This window comes from Anomaloglossus baeobatrachus, chromosome 2 (assembly GCF_048569485.1).
Source record: "Anomaloglossus baeobatrachus isolate aAnoBae1 chromosome 2, aAnoBae1.hap1, whole genome shotgun sequence".
Lineage (NCBI taxonomy): Eukaryota > Metazoa > Chordata > Amphibia > Anura > Aromobatidae > Anomaloglossus > Anomaloglossus baeobatrachus.
The window spans coordinates 555,924,360-555,945,335 of NC_134354.1; positions in this window are offsets into that span (position 1 = coordinate 555,924,360).

The window sequence follows — 20,976 nt, forward strand, 5'->3', positions numbered from 1 at the left end:
AAAGCGTTGCGAATACGGAAAAAAGTCACGCCAAAAATTGAGCAGGGATGCCGATCCATTAGGTGCATCCCTGATCAGCGCTCGGCGGGACGCACGGACGGATGCGATACAAAAAGCATCGCGAATACGGAAAAAAGTCACGCCAAAAATTGAGCAGGGATGCCGATCCGTTATGTGCATCCCTGATCAGCGCTCGGCGGGACGCACAGACGGCTGTGATACAAAAAGCGCCACGAATACAGAAAATAGTCACGCCAAAAATTGACCACGGATGCAGATACGTTATGTGCATCCCTGATCAGCGCTCGGCGGGGCGCATGGACAGATGAGATACAAGAAGCGTCGGGGATATGGGTAAAAAAAGAACTGCTGAAAACTCACCACGGATGCAGATCCGTTATCTGCATCCCTGATCAGCGCTCGGCGGGACGCACGGATGGATAAGGTGTAAAAATGGACAGGATACAAGGGAAAAAAAAAAAAAATAAATTATACTCACAGTACCAAGAGGATCACTGACCAGAGGAACTGCAGAAGAACAAGAAGGCAGTGAGATGGACAGCTTTACACAAGCAGCAGGCAGGACGTTGGACAGATCAGCAGAAGGACCCAGCGATGGAGGCAGATGTGATCGGGTGATCGGGCGATCGGGCCAGTGAAGACCTTCGACGACCCGTGAAGGCGGGTAAGAGGACATCGGGGGGGTGTTGCAGAGGGGGATGGGGAGAGGGGGGGTTGCAGAGGGGGATGGGGAGAGGGGGGGCAGAGAGGGAGAGCAGAGGGGGCGGAGAAGCAAAGGCAGAAGGAAGGAACTTTGGAAGCAGAATAGAGATGACATAGGAGGCAGGCACATCGCGTGGGGAGCAGATCGGGATGCCGGGGAGGCAGATCGGTGTGTAGGGGGGCAGATCGGGGGGGCACGGGAAGGGGCCTTCACGGGAGCACGCAGGGGCCTTCACGAGAGCGCGCAGGGTCCATCGCGGGAGCGCAATACTTACCATTGGAGCAGGCGTGGTGACATCAGAGGCGGCGTCTGCGGCGGCAGCAGTGGTGGCGTGGTACCAAAAGTATCAGCCAGTGCACGCTGCAGACATGTTGGGGGAGGGTCCCCAGACCAGCACAGGCCTGGGGAGGGCGGCCACCTGCAGATCACACCACCCCACTGCACACTGATTGGAGCGATTGCGCGTCATAGCACGATCGCTCCAATCAGTGCTGCAGGGGCTGGGGGCGACTTGTTTGAGATCCATCTATGATCTGCTGTAGCTGCTACAATAGATCATAGCAGGATCTCACAGTATCGCACTAATTCGGGGATTATTTTTGCCGAAATTAGTGCGAACGATGTGGTTGGCGGTTCAGATTTGAATAGCCAATCACATCGATCGCCACCCCCCCTGGGGTCAAGCAAAGGTCCCCTGCTGTAAGAAACAGCAGGGGATATCATTTGAAAGCCGTTGCTATGGCCACAGCAATCAAATGAAGTTTAGGCAGTAAAATTACGTCCCTGGTCGTTAAGTCACGTTAAAATAGGACGTAATTTTACTGCCCGCGGTCGTGAAGGGGTTAATCAACATTTAAAGTTTTTTTTTTTTTAAATGGGTACACCATGCTACTGGAACAGTGTCTTTCAAAAGATCCATGGTTTATCAGCATAAAACCTTTTATTTTGCCCAAAACGTGATGATCATAATTAGAGAACAGCAATGACTGTAGCACAAAGAAAGATTATAACTAAATTTTCTGAAGGTAACAACAGTCACCAATCAGTAGGAAGTGTATAGGTCTTTGCTTTGAATGACTTCAGCACATCAGTAGCTACAAAAATCACTAGTCTCTCACACTGCTCTGGTGTAATTTTGGTCCACTCTTCTTTCAGTCATTTCCACAGATCTTTGACTGTTGTGGGTTTCTTGGCCATAACTTTGTCATCATGGATTTTCCAGAAGATATATACAAAAAGAAGAAATACAGCAAGCTCACCCCTACCACAACCCGCAGAGCCTCACGATATCCACATGGAAGAACCCAGGTCTGGGTAGGCAACTACCAAATAGAAAACAGCAGATCCAGCGGACAGCAGAGAGGGATGAATAAAAAAATCCATTTATTTCAACCTTTAAAATCCATATATGTAGCATTGGCATCCACAGAACAGAATAGTTCAAGACATACGATCCAACGTGTTTCGACAAGAAAAAATTAATATGTCTTATTCATCGATACAATGTAAAACGACAAACATCTTTAAATCATCTATACAATTCCCATAGTGCAACAGGTCTGCACAACAATCAGTGTTTAACTACCTCACTCATACACCTGTCGGGAACACCTGTGTTCAAAATCATCACGTATACGAATGCAGACTTAAAGCAAAACATATATATATATATTTATATACATAAGAAAAAAATCACTGAACATGTAAGACACATAATTAATTGTACTGTGCTATCATATCTTGGTGGATATTCAATCCCTGTGGTATTCTGGTACCTAGTTTGAAAATCCAGAAAGATTCTAGATTATGGTGAGACCGGCAGCTAAAGGGGGTGGAATCGTGGTATCAGACACAGCACTCTATTACCATTGCACTCATGAGCTGCTTAACAGTGATATTTATCTGGAAATTAAAATAGCTCCAACACCCATATATAAAGAAGAATTTAACAATTTGCTGGAAGAAGGAGTTTTCATGGGGGCATTGGATGATAATATTAGAAAATACTTGTTTGTTGACTGCCCCACCAAAAATACATAAGGAACAGTTCCCCCCACTGTTTAGGACAATTATCGCAGGAATTGGTTCCCTAAATTAGAACTTGGGATCCTGAGTTGATGTCTATCTGCAACATTTGTCCACACAACATGTTCCTCCCTAAAAGTGAGTCTAGCCTTTTGATTCTTTCTGCTAATGAAAAGTTTGTTCACTGCAGAGTGGGCTTTCAGTCCAAATGCTCTTAAACAAAGTGGCACTCTATGATGAGGTAGATCCTTACCCTGTTTAGTGCTGAACTGCCGAGCAAGTCCAGCTGCAGTGTTGAAACAATTACCCATAGACATTCACCACATTATCCTGTCCTCTCTTGCAAAGGCTGCTATCCTTCTTGGGGTACTTGAAAAAGTTTGTGATGTTGTAAAGATGCAATATTCTTGAAATTAAGACTTAGAATGAACAACGTCTCTTGCTATGGCTGATAGGATCACCTCTTTGGCCTTCATATAGACAACATGCTGCCAGAGTGTTTCAATCACTTTGGAACGGTGACCATTTTTGCTAAGTCAGTGCAAACTGGAAAGTTAAGCTGCCAGTTAAATAGGGTTTGTCCAATAATTAAGGAACTTAGCACTAAGTGCCAGATTAAGACCAATAATTTGTAGGTATCTGAAAGTGTTCTTCAATTTTGATCAGTGTTCTTTTAAAAGCCAGGAGTTTTGCATACATTTTTAGGTTGCAGTTAAGTTGCAAGATTTGCATAAAATTTTCAGGTTTTTGTAATGGGTTTACCAGGTTTAAGAATAGTAGTGATGGTGGCTTCTAGAAATGTTGGGGAGATATTACCTTAGTTTTGCCAAAAGGAAAAAAGTCTAATTAAAAGAGGAGACATGTGTGGCAAACATTTTATAGTAGTCATTCAGGAGACCGTCCGATCCTAGCGCCAAATGGGATTTGGATGATTTAACTATGTTTATAATTTCCTAAATTGATAAAGGAGTGTTGAAATATTGAATCTGCAAGTCATTAAGTGCAGGAAGGTTAACAGATTTTAGAAAATCTAAGATGTTCTGGGTCATAGGTTGGATGATCATGGTACCAGAGTGGAGACTATATAATTTGGAGTAATACATAGCCAAAGAGTTAGAAATCTCAATTGGGTTGATAATATTTCTTCCTGTTTAATTTTTCAGTTATTCTATCTTAGTTTTAGCGATAGACTTTCTGATTCTCTTAGCTAAAAGAATGCTCGCTCTTTCCCCTAAGGCATAACATTTGGCTTTACATTTATTCATGTTTTCTCCCAGGTAAACAATTTAGTCTCCAGGAAGATGGGAAAAATGTTTTTCAGGTATTTCAAGAGTGATTGGGGTGTGGTTTTACCACATAATGGAAGCAATGGTAGAATCCGTACATAAAGTTAGGACAGTTTTGTCTTCTAAAAAGTAGTCAATTTGAGAATACATATTGTGTCTTGGGGAAAAGTATGTGTATAATCTTTTTAACTTGCATGATGGTAGCGCCAAATGTCATGAAGGCCCTCTTTAGCAATTAAAGATCTTAGCTCTTCCTGTTTCAATTGAAATTTAGAGCTACAATCTTCCACCCTAGAGTTTGGAATATTAAAGTCACCACATAATGCAAGGGGTACGTTAGTGATCACCTTATTTTTTTTAACTATGTTCGTGAAAAACCTGTGCTTTGACATATTAGGAGAATATATTGATGCTAACTAGTGAGGAGCGAGTACTAAAAAGCTCGGGTGCTCGAGGCTCGGGCCGAGCATCCCAAGATACTCGTGTACTCGGCCCGAGCACCGAGCCCAATGTTATCCTATGCGAGACCCGAGTATTTTTGTGAAATGACCCCCGGCAGCATGTAGAAACCCTAAAAATGGCACAAAAGTCTCAGAAGAGTGCTCAAATGACATGGCAACAGCATGGGGAAGACCCCTTGAAGCATTTATCACTCAAAAGTCACAGCTGTGAACAATTTTGTCCGCGTTTTACGCCATTTTTACGGACTCACCAGAAAACCTTCCAAAATGACACCAAAATGAATTTTCATGGCGGAAATGTTAAGGGCACATACCCAATAGTGAGATAGAGCTAATGTATGTTACTTTTTGAGATCAATACATGAAAGATTTTACGTAAAACATTGTGTGGCACTCCGATGTCCCTGAGAAGAGACGTACATAAAGGCATCTGAGTCTAATGTGCCCATTTTGAGGAAGTGAGTCTTTGTAGTATTTTCCTTTGCCAGGGCAGTCCAAAATTGTGAGGTTCACCAATGCCCCTGCATACAGACGTGCATGATGGCCTGTAAACCTGAAGTGCCCATTGTAAGGAAGTGGGTCTATTGTAGTATAGCCCTTTGGCAGGGCAGCCAAAAATTGGGAGGCTCCACGTTGTCCCTGGATAGAGACGTGCATGAGGGCCTGTAAACCTGAAGTGCCCATTGTAAGGAAGTGGGTCTATTGTAGTATAGCCCTTTGGCAGGGCAGCCAAAAATTGGGAGGCTCCACGTTGTCCCTGGATAGAGACGTGCATGAGGGCCTGTAAACCTGAAGTGCCCATTGTAAGGAAGTGGGTCTATTGTAGTATAGCCCTTAGGCAGGGCAGCCAAAAATTGGGAGGCTCCACGTTGTCCCTGGATAGAGACGTGCATGAGGGCCTGTAAACCTGAAGTGCCCATTGTAAGGAAGTGGGTCTATTGTAGTATAGCCCTTAGGCAGGGCAGCCAAAAATTGGGAGGCTCCACGTTGTCCCTGGATAGAGACGTGCATGAGGGCCTGTAAACCTGAAGTGCCCATTGTAAGGAAGTGGGTCTATTATAGTATAGCCCTTAGGCAGGGCAGCCAAAAATTGGGAGGCTCCACGTTGTCCCTGGATAGAGACGTGCATGAGGGCCTGTAAACCTGAAGTGCCCATTGTAAGGAAGTGGGTCTATTGTAGTATAGCCCTTAGGCAGGGCAGCCAAAAATTGGGAGGCTCCACGTTGTCCCTGGATAGAGACGTGCATGAGGGCCTGTAAACCTGAAGTGCCCATTGTAAGGAAGTGGGTCTATTGTAGTATAGCCCTTAGGCAGGGCAGCCAAAAATTGGGAGGCTCCACGTTGTCCCTGGATAGAGACGTGCATGAGGGCCTGTAAACCTGAAGTGCCCATTGTAAGGAAGTGGGTCTATTGTAGTATAGCCCTTAGGCAGGGCAGCCAAAAATTGGGAGGCTCCACGTTGTCCCTGGATAGAGACGTGCATGAGGGCCTGTAAACCTGAAGTGCCCATTGTAAGGAAGTGGGTCTATTGTAGTATAGCCCTTAGGCAGGGCAGCCAAAAATTGGGAGGCTCCACATTGTCCCTGGATAGAGACGTGCATGAGGGCCTGTAAACCTGAAGTGCCCATTGTAAGGAAGTGGGTCTATTGTAGTATAGCCCTTAGGCAGGGCAGCCAAAAATTGGGAGGCTCCACATTGTCCCTGGATAGAGACGTGCATGAGGGCCTGTAAACCTGAAGTGCCCATTGTAAGGAAGTGGGTCTATTGTAGTATAGCCCTTAGGCAGGGCAGCCAAAAATTGGGAGGCTCCACATTGTCCCTGGATAGAGACGTGCATGAGGGCCTGTAAACCTGAAGTGCCCATTGTAAGGAAGTGGGTCTATTGTAGTATAGCCCTTTGGCAGGGCAGCCAAAAATTGGGAGGCTCCACGTTGTCCCTGGATAGAGACGTGCATAAGGGCCTGTAAACCTGAAGTGTCCATTGTAAGGAAGTGGGTCTATTGTAGTATAGCCCTTTGGCAGGGCAGCCAAAAATTGGGAGGCTCCACGTTGTCCCTGGATAGAGACCTGTTAGGTTCTTAGTGCCTCCGTGCTTGCATTTAAAAACCGCACGTGTGTGCCTGTTGGTGGCAGCTTTCCGCTGCACTTGTGTGCGTTTTGCAAAAACTTGGATATAACGCACAAGTCTAGTGAATACACATCAGCACAGCATTGCAAAATGCGCAAGGGCGTTGTCAACGAACAAGGAAGTGGACGTGATGGTGGTGCAGGCAGAGACTGAGGTCGTGTGCAAGCTCTAATTTCGCCACAACAAAGGGCCACATCTACTCGCTCGCACGTCCTGTCCCAAATTCTTGGGGACCGCAGCAGTACACCGCTCTTGAACCAAGACCAGTGTCAACAGGTTGTTAGTTGGATATCGGATAATGCTTCCAGTCAGATTGGCACCACCACAAACACTGTGTCTTCCACACGGTCAAGTGTCAGTAGCCGTGATACTGCACCGCACATTTCAAAACCTGATCCTCCTTCCTACCACCAGGCCGAGTACACGTCCATGGACATTATTGATCCCACACTTGGACACTCGGAAGAGCTGTTCGTTCACGTTTACATTCATACATTCTGGCCTCTCGCCAGCTCCTGTTGAAGTGGGCCATGACGAGATTGTATGTACAGATGCCCAAATATTTGAGCAGCCACGTTCTCACGAAGTTGGCAACGTGTCTCAACAAGGGGTGGACGATGATGAGACACAATTGTCAGGAAGTCAGGAGGAGCAGGGTGCGGAAGAGGAAGACGACGTGGTGGATGATCCAGTAACTGACCCAACCTGGCAGGAGGATATGCAGAGCGAGGACAGCAGTGCACTGGGGGAGGGAGGCGTAGCATCCCAACAGGCAGTAAGAAGCAGGGTGGTGGCCCCAGGCAGACGTCAGGCAACTGTTCCCCGGAACAACAGGACACAAGGTGCCTGTAGAAATGTTAGGTCTTCCCGAGTCTGGCAGTTTTTTAAGTTGGCTCCAGAGGATTCTAAAAAGGCCATTTGCAACACCTGCCGTGCCAGCATCAGCAGGGGTACCAAAACTAGCAGCCTGACCACCACCAGCATGATCGGGCACATGTCAGCCAAGCACCCGACTTTGTGGGATGTACAACAGAGTCGAGGAGCAGTGCTTGCTGATGTCACTGCTACGTCTTCGCTTGTTGTGCATGCGAGCCAATCCCCTGTCCATGCTGCGCGCGAACAAGCCTCCTCCGGCCCTGCACCTGCAGTTGCCCACGCAGAAATAACACCATCATCAAGCACGTCCTTGTCCCAGCGCAGCGTTCAGTTATCCATTCAGCAAACCTTTGAACGCAGGCGCAAATACACTGCCAACGCCCCACATGCCACACTTCTAAATGCTAACATTTCGCGACTGCTGGCGCTGGAAATGTTGCCTTTTAGGCTGGTTGAGACAGAAGCATTCCGCGACCTGATGGTGGCAGCTGTCCCACGTTACTCGGTCCCCAGCCGCCACTATATCTCCCGGTGTGCCGTCCCCGCATTGCATAACCACGTGTCACAAAACATCACACGTGCCCTGAACAACGCTGTTTCAGCCAAAGTCCACCTAACCACAGACACGTGGACAAGTGCTTGTGGGCAAGGCCGCTACATCTCGTTGACGTCACACTGGGTTAATATTGTGGAAGCTGGGACCCAGTCTGAGCAAGGGACGGAACACGTCCTTCACACACCAAGTTTTGCAGGCCCTACCTCAGTCAGGGTTTCACCCACACTCTACAGCTCCGGAATGTCATGCTCCTCAGCCTCCTCCTCCTCCTGCGCATCCTCATCCACTTTACCCTCCACACCAGTCCCAAGCTGAAAGTGTCGCGGGCGGAGGAGGGGACGCTGCGCTCTCCCACTGCTCGGGTCCGGCTGCCGCTGCTCTACGGCTGCTGCTGCTCGGTGGCTCGAGCGATGGCCAAATCCCGGGGACTCGAGCGGCGCTCATCGCCCGTGAGTGAAAAGGGGTCGTTTGGGTTTTGGGGATATTGTCCGTGACGCCACCCACGGTTGTGGTGATTGTGTGGACACCACCGCTGCTCTGGACGGGGATCCCGGGAGCCTGTGACAGGGAGCAGCTTTGTTGTTTTTTTCTCCCCTACGTGGGTAGGGGGGTTGGTTGTCCCGGGGCCCGGTGATGGGGTAGAGATGAATGACAGGCGGGTTGCGGGGCCTGATGAGGTGCAGGGTCGCAGGGGCAGCGCTGTGCCGCACGGCACGGAGTTACTCACTCAGCCCAATGATGATGACACAGTTCACGGTAAAACAAGTGGCTGGATGGACGGGTCCCTCGGACGGCTGCGGTTGTTCCTCCCTGCAGGTTAGTGATGACTGTCTCTCCCTGCACCTAAGTTCAGTGTTGGTAGTGATGGCTTCCCACCGGTAACCCGCTCCCCGACCTGGATATGGGCCGGAGGAGCCCCTTTTGCCCACAGGCGCTGGCCGTGGGAGACGGTTGCCCTTGGCGGTGGCGGTGTCTCCCCTTCACGGTTGGACGGTTGCCTTCTATCGTGACTTGGCTGTTTGGAAACCCTGAGGTCCTCTTCACTAACGGATTTGGCAAATTCACGGCGATACCAAGCCTTGCCGGGATCCGAAAGGCCCCTGCCAATGGTGCTGGCTTCTCTTTGTATACCGGTCCGGTACGGCCGGGTCACCACCCGTCCACGGTCCTTACGGCAGACTCCAATCGGCCTCCACTGCAGACGGTCACCACATCCTGCCAACCTTGCTGTCCTGTCCGGGCCACACACCCGGACCAACTTCAGGCTCTTTGCTGTCACTTTTCTCCTCTCTACTACTTTCCTCCTTCCACTTCCTTAGCTTAACTCTCACTGCCTGTGTTTTCCCTCCTCCTTGGTGGGTGGAGACCAACCGCCTGGCTCCACACCCTGGTGTGAACAACAGCCCCTGGGGAAGGCAACAAGGGTTTTGTGTTTTGACTATGATATGCCTGCAGGGAGTGTGGGGTGTGTAAGTGTTGTGCTCTGTGGCCCCTGGCTTGTCCAGGGCGACACAGAAGCACTGCAGCACTGCCTCGGCGAAGCGGCAACAGGCTGTGCTGAAGCTAATCTGCATAGGTGACAAACCCCACAATGCAGAAGAGGTGTGGACAGCTCTGAAACAGCAGGCAGATCACTGGCTCACAACTCTGAACCTAAAGCCAGGAAAGGTTGTGTGTGACAATGGCCGGAACCTGGTGGCGGCTTTGAGGCGAGGCCAGCTGACACATGTTCCATGCGTGGCCCATGTGCTCAACCTCGTGGTTCAGCGGTTTCTAAAGTCATACCCAGAGCTGTCTGATCTGCTGGTAAACGTTCGCCGCCTGTCTGCACATTTTCGAAAGTCACCTACTGCTTCAGCCGGCCTTGCTGGCTTTCAGCGCCATTTGCATCTTCCGGCTCACAGACTGGTGTGTGATGTCCCCACGCGTTGGAATTCAACTCTGCACATGTTGGTCAGGATATGTGAGCAGAAGAGGGCAGTTGTTGAGTACCTGCATCACCTAAGCCGTCGGGAAATGGGTCAAACTCCACACATAACACCTGAGGAGTGGAGATGGATGTCCGACCTATGTACCATCCGCCAAAACTTTGAGGACTCCACCAAGATGGTGAGCGGCGATGACGACATTATTAGCGTCACCATACCGCTTCTCTGCCTTCTAAAATGGTCTCTGCTCAAAAAACAACCATGATGCATTGCAGGCAGAGCGCGATGAGTTTGAGCAAGAAACAGTAGTGGGTGTGGGTGATAACACACAGCCCAGCCTCGTCTCATCACAACGTGCAGTGGAGGACTATGACGAGGAGGAGGATGAAGACATGGAGCAACTCTCTGGCCAAATTGAGGATATGACATGCAGTCATATCCTCGGTTCAGCGTGGCTGGCCAGAGGACAGGGTAGATGATGAGGAGGAGGGGGAGGAGGAGGACAGCATGTTCAGTCATCGTGTTGGTCAGGATACTGAAGTGATGGCTGTTAAGAGTCTGGCACACATGACTGACTTTATGGTAAGCTGCCTGTCTCTTGACCCTCGCGTTAAGAACATCTTGGCTGACAATCATTACTGGTTGGTAACACTGTTAGACCCACGCTAAAAGGAGAACTTTATGTCTCTTATTCCCGAGGCGGAGAGGTCAGGCAAAATGCAGCAGTTCCAGAAGGCCATAGTCACGGAAGTAGGCAAAGCATTCCCCTCACAAAACGCTAGCGGCATAGGTCAGGAATCAGTGGACAACCAAGGCGTACAGCCGAGAGGGGCACAAGTCCAATCCGCCAGAGGTAGGGGAACAGTCTTTAAGATGTGGGACAGTTTTCTCAGCCCCTCACATACCACAGCCCCTGAGGTGCGGGGTGGTGCCACAAGAAATCCTAAGTTTGCCCAGATGCTCAAGGAGTACCTTGCAGATCAAACAACTGTACTCCGACATTCCTCTGTGCCTTACAATTAATGGGTATCCAAGCTGGACACGTGGCATGAATTGGCTCTCTACGCCTTGGAAGTCCTGGCCTGCCCTGCCGCTAGCGTTTTGTCAGAGCGTGTTTTTAGTGCCGCAGGTGGAATCATTACATATAAACGCACCTGCCTGTCAACTGTAAATGCTGACAGGCTGACTCTGATCAAGATGAACAAGGTTTGGATTGGGCCAGACTTCACCACACCACCAGCAAATGACAGCGGAATTTAAAGTTTGTAACGGGAATTTGCCATGTACCTCCACTCACCCATGGTAACACACTTCTGGACTTTGGCTAATCGCTGGACTGCTCCTCCTTCTCCTCATGCGCCATCATGATGACCGTTACAATAGTTAGGCCATTGTTTCAGGTATACCCCCAGTGGTAAATTTTTTCGCCCATTCTTTCAGAATGGGCATTACAACGACAGGAGACCCGCTCCTTTGCAATGGGAACAATGTTTTGAGGCCCTCATGCACATCTCTATCCAGGGACAATGTGGAGCCTCCAAATTTTTGGCTGCCCTGCCTAAGGGCTATACTACAATAGACCCACTGCCTTACAATGGGCACTTCAGGTTTACAGGCCATCATGCACGTCTCTATCCAGGGACAATATGGAGCCTGACGCTGCCACCGACTGCCACACACGTGCGGTTTTTAAATGCAAGCACGGACGCAATAAGAACCGTAACAGGTTTTTAGGAGCGAAAATTACTGAGAAGTCTGACACTATCAGCCACTGCTGACTGACGTGTATTATACACTAGACTTGTGCGTTATATAATAGTTTGTGAAAAACGCACACAAGTGCACCTGTACGCTGCCACCGACAGGCACACACATGCGGTTTTTAAAGGCAAGCACGGACGCAATAAGAACCTAACAGGTTTTTAGGAGAAAAAATTACTGAGAAGTCTGACACTATCAGACACTGCTGACTGACGTGTATTATTCACTAGACTTGTGCGTTATATAATAGTTTGTGAAAAACGCACACAAGTGCACCTGTACGCTGCCACCGACAGGCACACACGTGCGGTTTTTAAATGCAAGCACGGACGCAATAAGAACCTAACAGGTTTTTAGGAGAAAAAATTACTGAGAAGTCTGACACTATCAGACACTGCTGACTGACGTGTATTATTCACTAGACTTGTGCGTTATATAATAGTTTGTGAAAAACGCACACAAGTGCACCTGTACGCTGCCACCGACAGGCACACACGTGCGGTTTTTAAATGCAAGCACGGACGCAATAAGAACCTAACAGGTTTTTAGGAGAAAAAATTACTGAGAAGTCTGACACTATCAGACACTGCTGACTGACGTGTATTATTCACTAGACTTGTGCGTTATATAATAGTTTGTGAAAAACGCACACAAGTGCACCTGTACGCTGCCACCGACAGGCACACACGTGCGGTTTTTAAATGCAAGCACGGATGCAATAAGAACCTAACAGGTTTTTAGGAGAAAAAATTACTGAGAAGTCTGACACTATCAGACACTGCTGACTGACGTGTATTATTCACTAGACTTGTGCGTTATATAATAGTTTGTGAAAAACGCACACAAGTGCACCTGTACGCTGCCACCGACAGGCACACACGTGCGGTTTTTAAATGCAAGCACGGACGCAATAAGAACCTAACAGGTTTTTAGGAGAAAAAATTACTGAGAAGTCTGACACTATCAGACACTGCTGACTGACGTGTATTATTCACTAGACTTGTGCGTTATATAATAGTTTGTGAAAAACGCACACAAGTGCACCTGTACGCTGCCACCGACAGGCACACACGTGCGGTTTTTAAATGCAAGCACGGACGCAATAAGAACCTAACAGGTTTTTAGGAGAAAAAATTACTGAGAAGTCTGACACTATCAGACACTGCTGACTGACGTGTATTATTCACTAGACTTGTGCGTTATATAATAGTTTGTGAAAAACGCGCACAAGTGCACCTGTACGCTGCCACCGACAGGCACACACGTGCGGTTTTTAAATGCAAGTACGGACGCAATAAGAACCTAACAGGTTTTTAGGAGAAAAAATTACTGAGAAGTCTGACACTATCAGACACTGCTGACTGACGTGTATTATTCACTAGACTTGTGCGTTATATAATAGTTTGTGAAAAACGCACACAAGTGCACCTGTACGCTGCCACCGACAGGCACACATGTGCGGTTTTTAAATGCAAGCACGGACGCAATAAGAACCTAACAGGTTTTTAGGAGAAAAAATTACTGAGAAGTCTGACACTATCAGACACTGCTGACTGACGTGTATTATTCACTAGACTTGTGCGTTATATAATAGTTTGTGAAAAACGCACACAAGTGCACCTGTACGCTGCCACCGACAGGCCCACACGTGCGGTTTTTAAATGCAAGCACGGACGCAATAAGAACCTAACAGGTTTTTAGGAGAAAAAATTACTGAGAAGTCTGACACTATCAGACACTGCTGACTGACGTGTATTATTCACTAGACTTGTGCGTTATATAATAGTTTGTGAAAAACGCACACAAGTGCACCTGTACGCTGCCACCGACAGGCACACACGTGCGGTTTTTAAATGCAAGCACGGACGCACTAAGAACCTAACAGGTTTTTAGGAGAAAAAATTACTGAGAAGTCTGAAACTATCTGGACTGTTTTAGACTGTGTACACCAGCCCCAGATATGATGAAGGCTGGTATACGGTCACCACTAGGAATGGCTATATACCCTGCCTGCCTGCCTGTATACTGCTACAATAGTCCTGACAAGGACTCTTCTGGTCACTAGCCTGTATTCCGACCTGGCTATACCCTGCCTGTATATAGCAACAATAGTCCTGAGAAGGACTCTGCTACTGTACTCTGACCTGGCTATACCCTGCCTGCCTGTATACAACTAGAATAGTCCTGAGAAGGACTTCTGGTCACACTGTTTGCAGCCCTGCTCCGGAGCTAACTATAAAGGGCCGCAAACCTTTCCCTGAAGCAGCGACCCTCTCCCTGCACTGACTGTCTGGATGGCTGTGAGCAGAGCACAGCGCGCCCGCCGGTATAAAGGCTCGGTCACGCTGTGCGGGCCGGCCAATCACTGCAATTCCACAACTAACAGGGCTGTGGCATTTCAGTGGTCTGCCAGCCAATCCCTGCATGAGGGCTGGCTCTCAAAAGAGCGCCAACATGCAGGGATGAAGACCACGAGTACAGCATGAGTATCGCGAGATTACTCAGTCCCCGCCGAGTAGCCCGAGTACAGTGATACTCGTGCGAGTACCGAGTAGTAACAAGCACACTCGCTCATCACTAATGCTAACATATATACCACATTATTAATAGAACAAATCAGGACTAGAAACTGATCTTGTGGGTCATAAAGAGGATAATAACTTGAAAGCTACTGAGTGCTTAACACAAATAGCAATTTCAGATTTTTTACAAAAGGCATTCAAATTAAAAATGAAAAATAAACTGTATGAAAGAGCATGTGCTTGTGTTGCGATAGTAAGTGTGTTTCCTGATTACAGACAGTATCACATTTGGAGATTTGCACCTCTCTACATAATACAGATCTCTTAAAGGGAAAGTTTAGCCCTCTGGCGTTGATGGATATAATCTTAATCCCCCTGGCATTTTGTAAAAAAATATTGGAACACCCAATAGTGTTAGATATGTTAATGAATCTGCATATACAGTATAACAAAGAACATAGCTTATAGATAAACAACAGAAAAACACAAGATCAATATATAGTAACTGAGCAAAGGGTGCCACAGCAAACTGGGTGACAAATCCTTAAGGGCTCGCACTTCAGGAAGACAGGAATATAACAGAGCCCCTAGGCTTATAACAGTAGAATTTTAACCAGAACGAAGGAGGCTCCATAAGCTCTTCTCATAGAAGTGAATGTTAGAAATAAAGTCAGATCTAAGTCCAATCCTGAGAAACCTTTTGTTTGTTTTTGGGGCGAAAGGAAAGATTGTATGAGCTAAAAGTGAGTTTGACAAGATTTAAGAAGATCTGTGTCAGGGCCAGGCGGTCGGGCAGACCCAGGAGGTGGATCCACTGGGCCGAACTCTAAGATGGTGGTAAGGAGTCCGGTAGCTGCAGCAGTATGGGCAGTAGAACAGTCCGTGCAAGTGAAGGTACCGAAGAAGTCCCTGGGACCACGGAGTCACGGATGGTGGTCCGGGTGACGTAGCTCAGGTTCGGAAGCCGAGATGATGTCAGGCGGGGTCCGGAACCTTTTGGAGCGAGATGACGGGTCACTGCAGGGATCCGAGATGGTACGGACTGTCAGATGGCAGACGGACAGCGTGCGGGGTTCGGGATTCAGCAGGCCCGGCTGGCGAGGCAGGATCAGCTCTAGAAGAGAGATACGTGAGTATGGCAAGACGACACAAGGAGACCTGACTCCTAGCTTGGAAAACACGAAGATCAGGCCCCGCCCCCTTGGACACTAACCCCCTTTATACCCTGTACCTGTTCAACCTCATTTCCTGTTAATGGACGCTGGCCCTTTAAGAAAGGGTCAGTGACCGCGCGCGCGCCCTAATGCGCATGCGCGCCGCCCGGGTGCCAGAAGCCAGGGAAGGAGGCTGAGAGGAGGACGCAGGGGAGCCGGCCAGATCCTGGGAAGCCGTCGGGCGCCGGAATCGGGCACCAGGGGGCCTGGGAAGGACGGGCACCGGAGGCTGGAGAGCGGGGAGCGTGGCAGGTGAGCCGGGGAGCGGGGGTGAGGACCCGGGGAGCGTGACAGTACCCCCCCCCCCCACGCCCCCTCCCCGCAATCGGGACATGAAGGCACGGATCAGAGGAGTGCCCACGTTCTCCCTGGGCTCCCAGGACCTATCCTCAGGACCATACCCTTCCCAGTCCACCAGGAAGAACTGTCGACCACGTACGGTCTTCATGGCCACGACATCCCTTACCGCATAGATGTCGTCATCGGCTATAGGAGGAGGAGCCGAACTGGCAGCAGCGGAGAAGGGGCCGAGGACAACCGGCTTGAGCAGGGAGACGTGGAAGGAGTTGGCTATCCTCATCGTGGCCGGGAGCTGGAGCTTGTAGGAGACCTCATTGATTTTGCTGAGGACTTTAAACGGCCCGATGTAGCGAGGACCCAGCTTGTAGGAAGGTATCTTCAACCGGATGTACTGGGAAGCAAGCCAGACTAGATCTCCAGGAGAGAAACACGGAGGGTCCAGACGCCTCTTGTCAGCGTGTTTCTTCATCCGCTGGGAAGCGCGTCCAAGGGACGCCTTGACAGAGTCCCAAATGGTAGCGAAGTCACGGACTACAGTATCAGCCGCAGGGACCTCCGAAGAAGGGGATATAGGCAATGGGACGGAGGGCTGAAGTCCGTAAACGACATGGAAGGGAGATTTGGAGGACGACTCACTGATGTGGTGGTTATGTGAGAATTCAGCCCAAGGCAGAAGCGTGGACCAGTCGTCGTGATGGGCGTTGACATAGTGACGTAAGAAGGAGGTCAAGGTTTGATTGACCCTCTCCACTTGGCCATTAGACTGAGGATGGTAAGCAGAAGAAAAGTCCAGAGTCACTCCCAGATGTGTGCAGAGCGCCCTCCAGAAGCGGGAGGTGAACTGAGTTCCTCTGTCGGACACGATGTGGGATGGAAAGCCATGCAAGCGGAAGATGTGATGTATATAGGCTTCCGCGAGTTCCTGAGCAGAGGGCAGTCCAGCCATAGGGACGAAGTGAGCCATTTTGGAGAACCGGTCCACCACGACCCATATGACCGTGTGTCCGGAGGACAATGGCAAGTCAGTAATAAAATCCATTGCTATGTGTTGCCACGGAACTGAGGGTATCGGCAGAGGCAGAAGACGGCCATAGGGCAGGTGTTTGGGCGTCTTGTTCCTGGCACAAGAGGAGCAGGCAGAGACAAAAGCAGCGACGTCCGTGCGAAGGGATGGCCAACAGTAATGGCGTACAATCGCACCCCATGTTCTCTTCTGGCCTGCATGGCCGGCTGTTTTTGAGGCATGGCCCCAGTGTAACACTTTTTGTCTGTCAGTCTCAGAGACGTAGGTCTTTCCGGGCGGTATCTGGGCCAGGGTGACAGGGGCCACCGGAAGGATCTTGCTAGGAGAGATGATAGGTTGGGTAGTCTCTTCCTCCTGCTCCATGGGCATGAAAGACCTAGACAAGGCATCAGCGCGTACATTTTTGTCCGCGGGTCGGAAATGGAGCTGGAAGTCAAACCTGGCAAAGAATAAGGACCACCTGGCTTGCCGTGGGTTCAGTCGCTGAGCGGACCGCAAGTATTCCAGGTTCTTGTGGTCCGTGTAGATAATCACGGGGTACACTGCTCCTTCCAGGAGGTAGCGCCACTCCTCCAGAGCCAGTTTGACTGCCAATAGTTCTCGGTCACCGATGGTGTAGTTGCGTTCAGGCGCTGAGAAGCTCTTGGAGAAGAATCCGCAAGTCACCATCTTCCCGGAGGAGGACTTCTGCATGAGCACTGCTCCGGCTCCCGAGGAGGAGGCATCCACCTCTAAGGTGAACTGGCGGTTTAACTCCGGACGGTGGAGTACAGGAGCGGAGGCAAAGGCTCGCTTCAGTGAGCAAAACGCGGCGTCGGCCGCAGGTGACCAGTCCTTTGGATTAGCCTCCTTTTTGGTCAAAGCGGAGAGAGGAGCAGTCAGGGCAGAGAAGTGAGGGATAAACTGGCGGTAGTAGTTGGCGAATCCCAGGAACCGTTGGATTGCCTTCAGTCCAGAAGGGGGAGGCCAGTTGAGTATGGAGGAGACCTTCTTTGGATCCATTTGCAGTCCAGTACCCGAGATGATGTATCCCAGGAAAGGAAGAGAGGACTGCTCAAAGACACACTTCTCATATTTGGCGTAGAGACGGTTCTCTCTCAGTCTTTGTAGGACCAGCTGTACGTTCTCTCTGTGGGTCTGGAGGTCCGGAGAGTAGATAAGGATGTCATCCAGATAAACTACTACACAGATGTAGAGGAGGTCCCGGAATATGTCGTTCACCAATTCTTGGAAGACTGCTGGTGCGTTACACAAGCCGAAGGGCATCACGCAGTATTCATAGTGCCCATCGCGAGTATTAAACGCGGTCTTCCATTCGTCCCCAGAGCGGATACGAACTAGGTTGTAGGCACCCCGCAGATCCAGCTTGGTGAACACACGGGCTCCTCTGAGCCGGTCGAACAATTCAGGGATGAGCGGCAGAGGGTACTTGTTTTTGACGGTGATCTGATTCAGACCCCGGTAGTCGATGCATGGGCGTAGGTCACCCTCTTTCTTCTTAACGAAGAAGAAGCCTGCTCCCGCAGGAGAGGAGGATCTCCGGATGAATCCCTTTGCCAGGCTCTCTGTGATGTAGGTAGACATGGCCCTGGTTTCGGCGGGGGACAACGGATATATCCGTCCTCGAGGTGGTGTTGCTCCTGGGAGCAGGTCGATGGCACAATCGTAGGGACGGTGTGGCGGAAGTACCTCAGACTCCTTCTTGTCAAAAACGTCTGCGAAGGACCAATAGGCCGAGGGCAGTTCCGGTAGGTTCTCTGGAACCGGAGGTCGTCGGATGGGTTGTATGGACTTCAGACACTTCTCATGACAAGCAGGACCCCATCGGGTGATTTCGCCAGTACCCCAGCTGACTGATGGTTCGTGAGTCCGCAACCAGGGAAGTCCCAGCAGGATTTGATGGGACATGTGTGGAAGGACGTAGAGAGCGATGTTCTCGGTGTGCAGGGCACCGATACGCAGTTCGACCGGTCTGGTGACCCAGGAGATGGTATCAGAGAGGGGTCTCCCATCCACAGAGGCAATCACTAGGGGCTTCTCGAGTAGAGTAACAGGCAGCTGGTACTTGTCCACAGTGGCCTGCTGGATGAAATTGCCTGCTGCTCCAGAATCGAGGTATGCCTCAGCCGTGAAGCGCGTCTCTCCCGTTGACACTTGTACAGTCCACATAACCGGGTCTGAGAGAGTCCCAGCACCTAGGGAGGCCTCTCCTACCAACCCTAGGCTTTGGAGTTTCCCGGCCTCTCTGGACAGGAGCGTAGCAGGTGTGTGCCCTCACCGCAGTAAAAGCAGAGGCCCTTGGCGAGCCGCTCTGCTCGACGTTGTTCAGACTGACGCACACGGTCGATCTGCATGGGTTCGTGGACGGGAGCTCCAGCTGTCGATGACTGAAGTACGGAGGGTTTCTGCGGTGGAGAGGAATGCCGTACCGGACGTCTCTCACGAGATAGCTCTTTGGAGCGCTCCTGAAAACGAATGTCCACTCGAGTTGCTAGTGCAATCAGGGCATCTAGGGTGGAGGGCACGTCACGACCCGCCAACTCATCTTTGATGCGACTCGAGAGTCCTTCCCAGAAGGCGGCTGTTAGGGCCTCATTATTCCACCCGAGTTCTGAAGCCAAGGTGCGGAAACGGATGGCGTATTGGCCCACCGTCAGTGTTCCTTGACGTAAGCGGAGAAGGGATGAAGCAGACGCAGAGGCGCGTCCCGGCTCGTCAAAGGTGCTGCGAAAGGCCTGCAGGAACTCTTGAAGATCCTTGGTCATAGGGTCCTCCTTCTCCCACAAGGGGTTCATCCACGCCAGTGCCTCGCCCTCTAGGTGAGACATGATGAAGGCGACCTTGGCTTGGTCGGAGGCAAACAAGTGTGGTAGCTGCGTGAAATGAAGGGAACATTGGTTTATGAAGCCCCTGCAGGTCTTGGGATCTCCGGCATAACGAGGTGGTGAAGCCAAACGGAGTTGGGAAGCAGTCGAAGAGGCTGCCACGGGTGCGGGAGCCGTGGATTGACTAGTGGAGGCCCGGAACGTTGAAGGCGTAACTGCCGCTTGTAACGTGTACAGGCGGGTGTCCACGGAGGTCATAAAGTTCAGCATGCGGGTCTGGACTTCACGCTGGCGTTGGAGTTCCTCTTGCAAGGCCGCTAGTGCTGCAGCGGGATCCATGGCCTGATCTTACTGTCAGGGCCAGGCGGTCGGGCAGACCCAGGAGGTGGATCCACTGGGCCGAACTCTAAGATGGTGGTAAGGAGTCCGGTAGCTGCAGCAGTATGGGCAGTAGAACAGTCCGTGCAAGTGAAGGTACCGAAGAAGTCCCTGGGACCACGGAGTCACGGATGGTGGTCCGGGTGACGTAGCTCAGGTTCGGAAGCCGAGATGATGTCAGGCGGGGTCCGGAACCTTTTGGAGCGAGATGACGGGTCACTGCAGGGATCCGAGATGGTACGGACTGTCAGATGGCAGACGGACAGCGTGCGGGGTTCGGGATTCAGCAGGCCCGGCTGGCGAGGCAGGATCAGCTCTAGAAGAGAGATACGTGAGTATGGCAAGACGACACAAGGAGACCTGACTCCTAGCTTGGAAAACACGAAGATCAGGCCCCGCCCCCTTGGACACTAACCCCCTTTATACCCTGTACCTGTTCAACCTCATTTCCTGTTAATGGACGCTGGCCCTTTAAGAAAGGGTCAGTGACCGCGCGCGCGCCCTAATGCGCATGCGCGCCGCCCGGGTGCCAGAAGCCAGGGAAGGAGGCTGAGAGGAGGACGCAGGGGAGCCGGCCAGATCCTGGGAAGCCGTCGGGCGCCGGAATCGGGCACCAGGGGGCCTGGGAAGGACGGGCACCGGAGGCTGGAGAGCGGGGAGCGTGGCAGGTGAGCCGGGGAGCGGGGGTGAGGACCCGGGGAGCGTGACAATCTGCAACTGCAGTAGGGGAGTAGCAGATAAAAGGATTGCCTTCCTTGTTTGTCACCAGCTTGATTTATATGCATTTATATGGGATGTTTGAATCACATAGCAGCTTGGTGTAGGGTACATACTTTTTTCTTCTGGAGAGAGTAGCAGCGGAGAGATCAGGATATAGGCAATTCCCTGGAAGAAGTTTGGTAGCTTTGGGATTTGCCTTAAGAGATGGAGAAAGGCCTGTTTAGTTTTGAAAAAATGCAGCCTAGCAA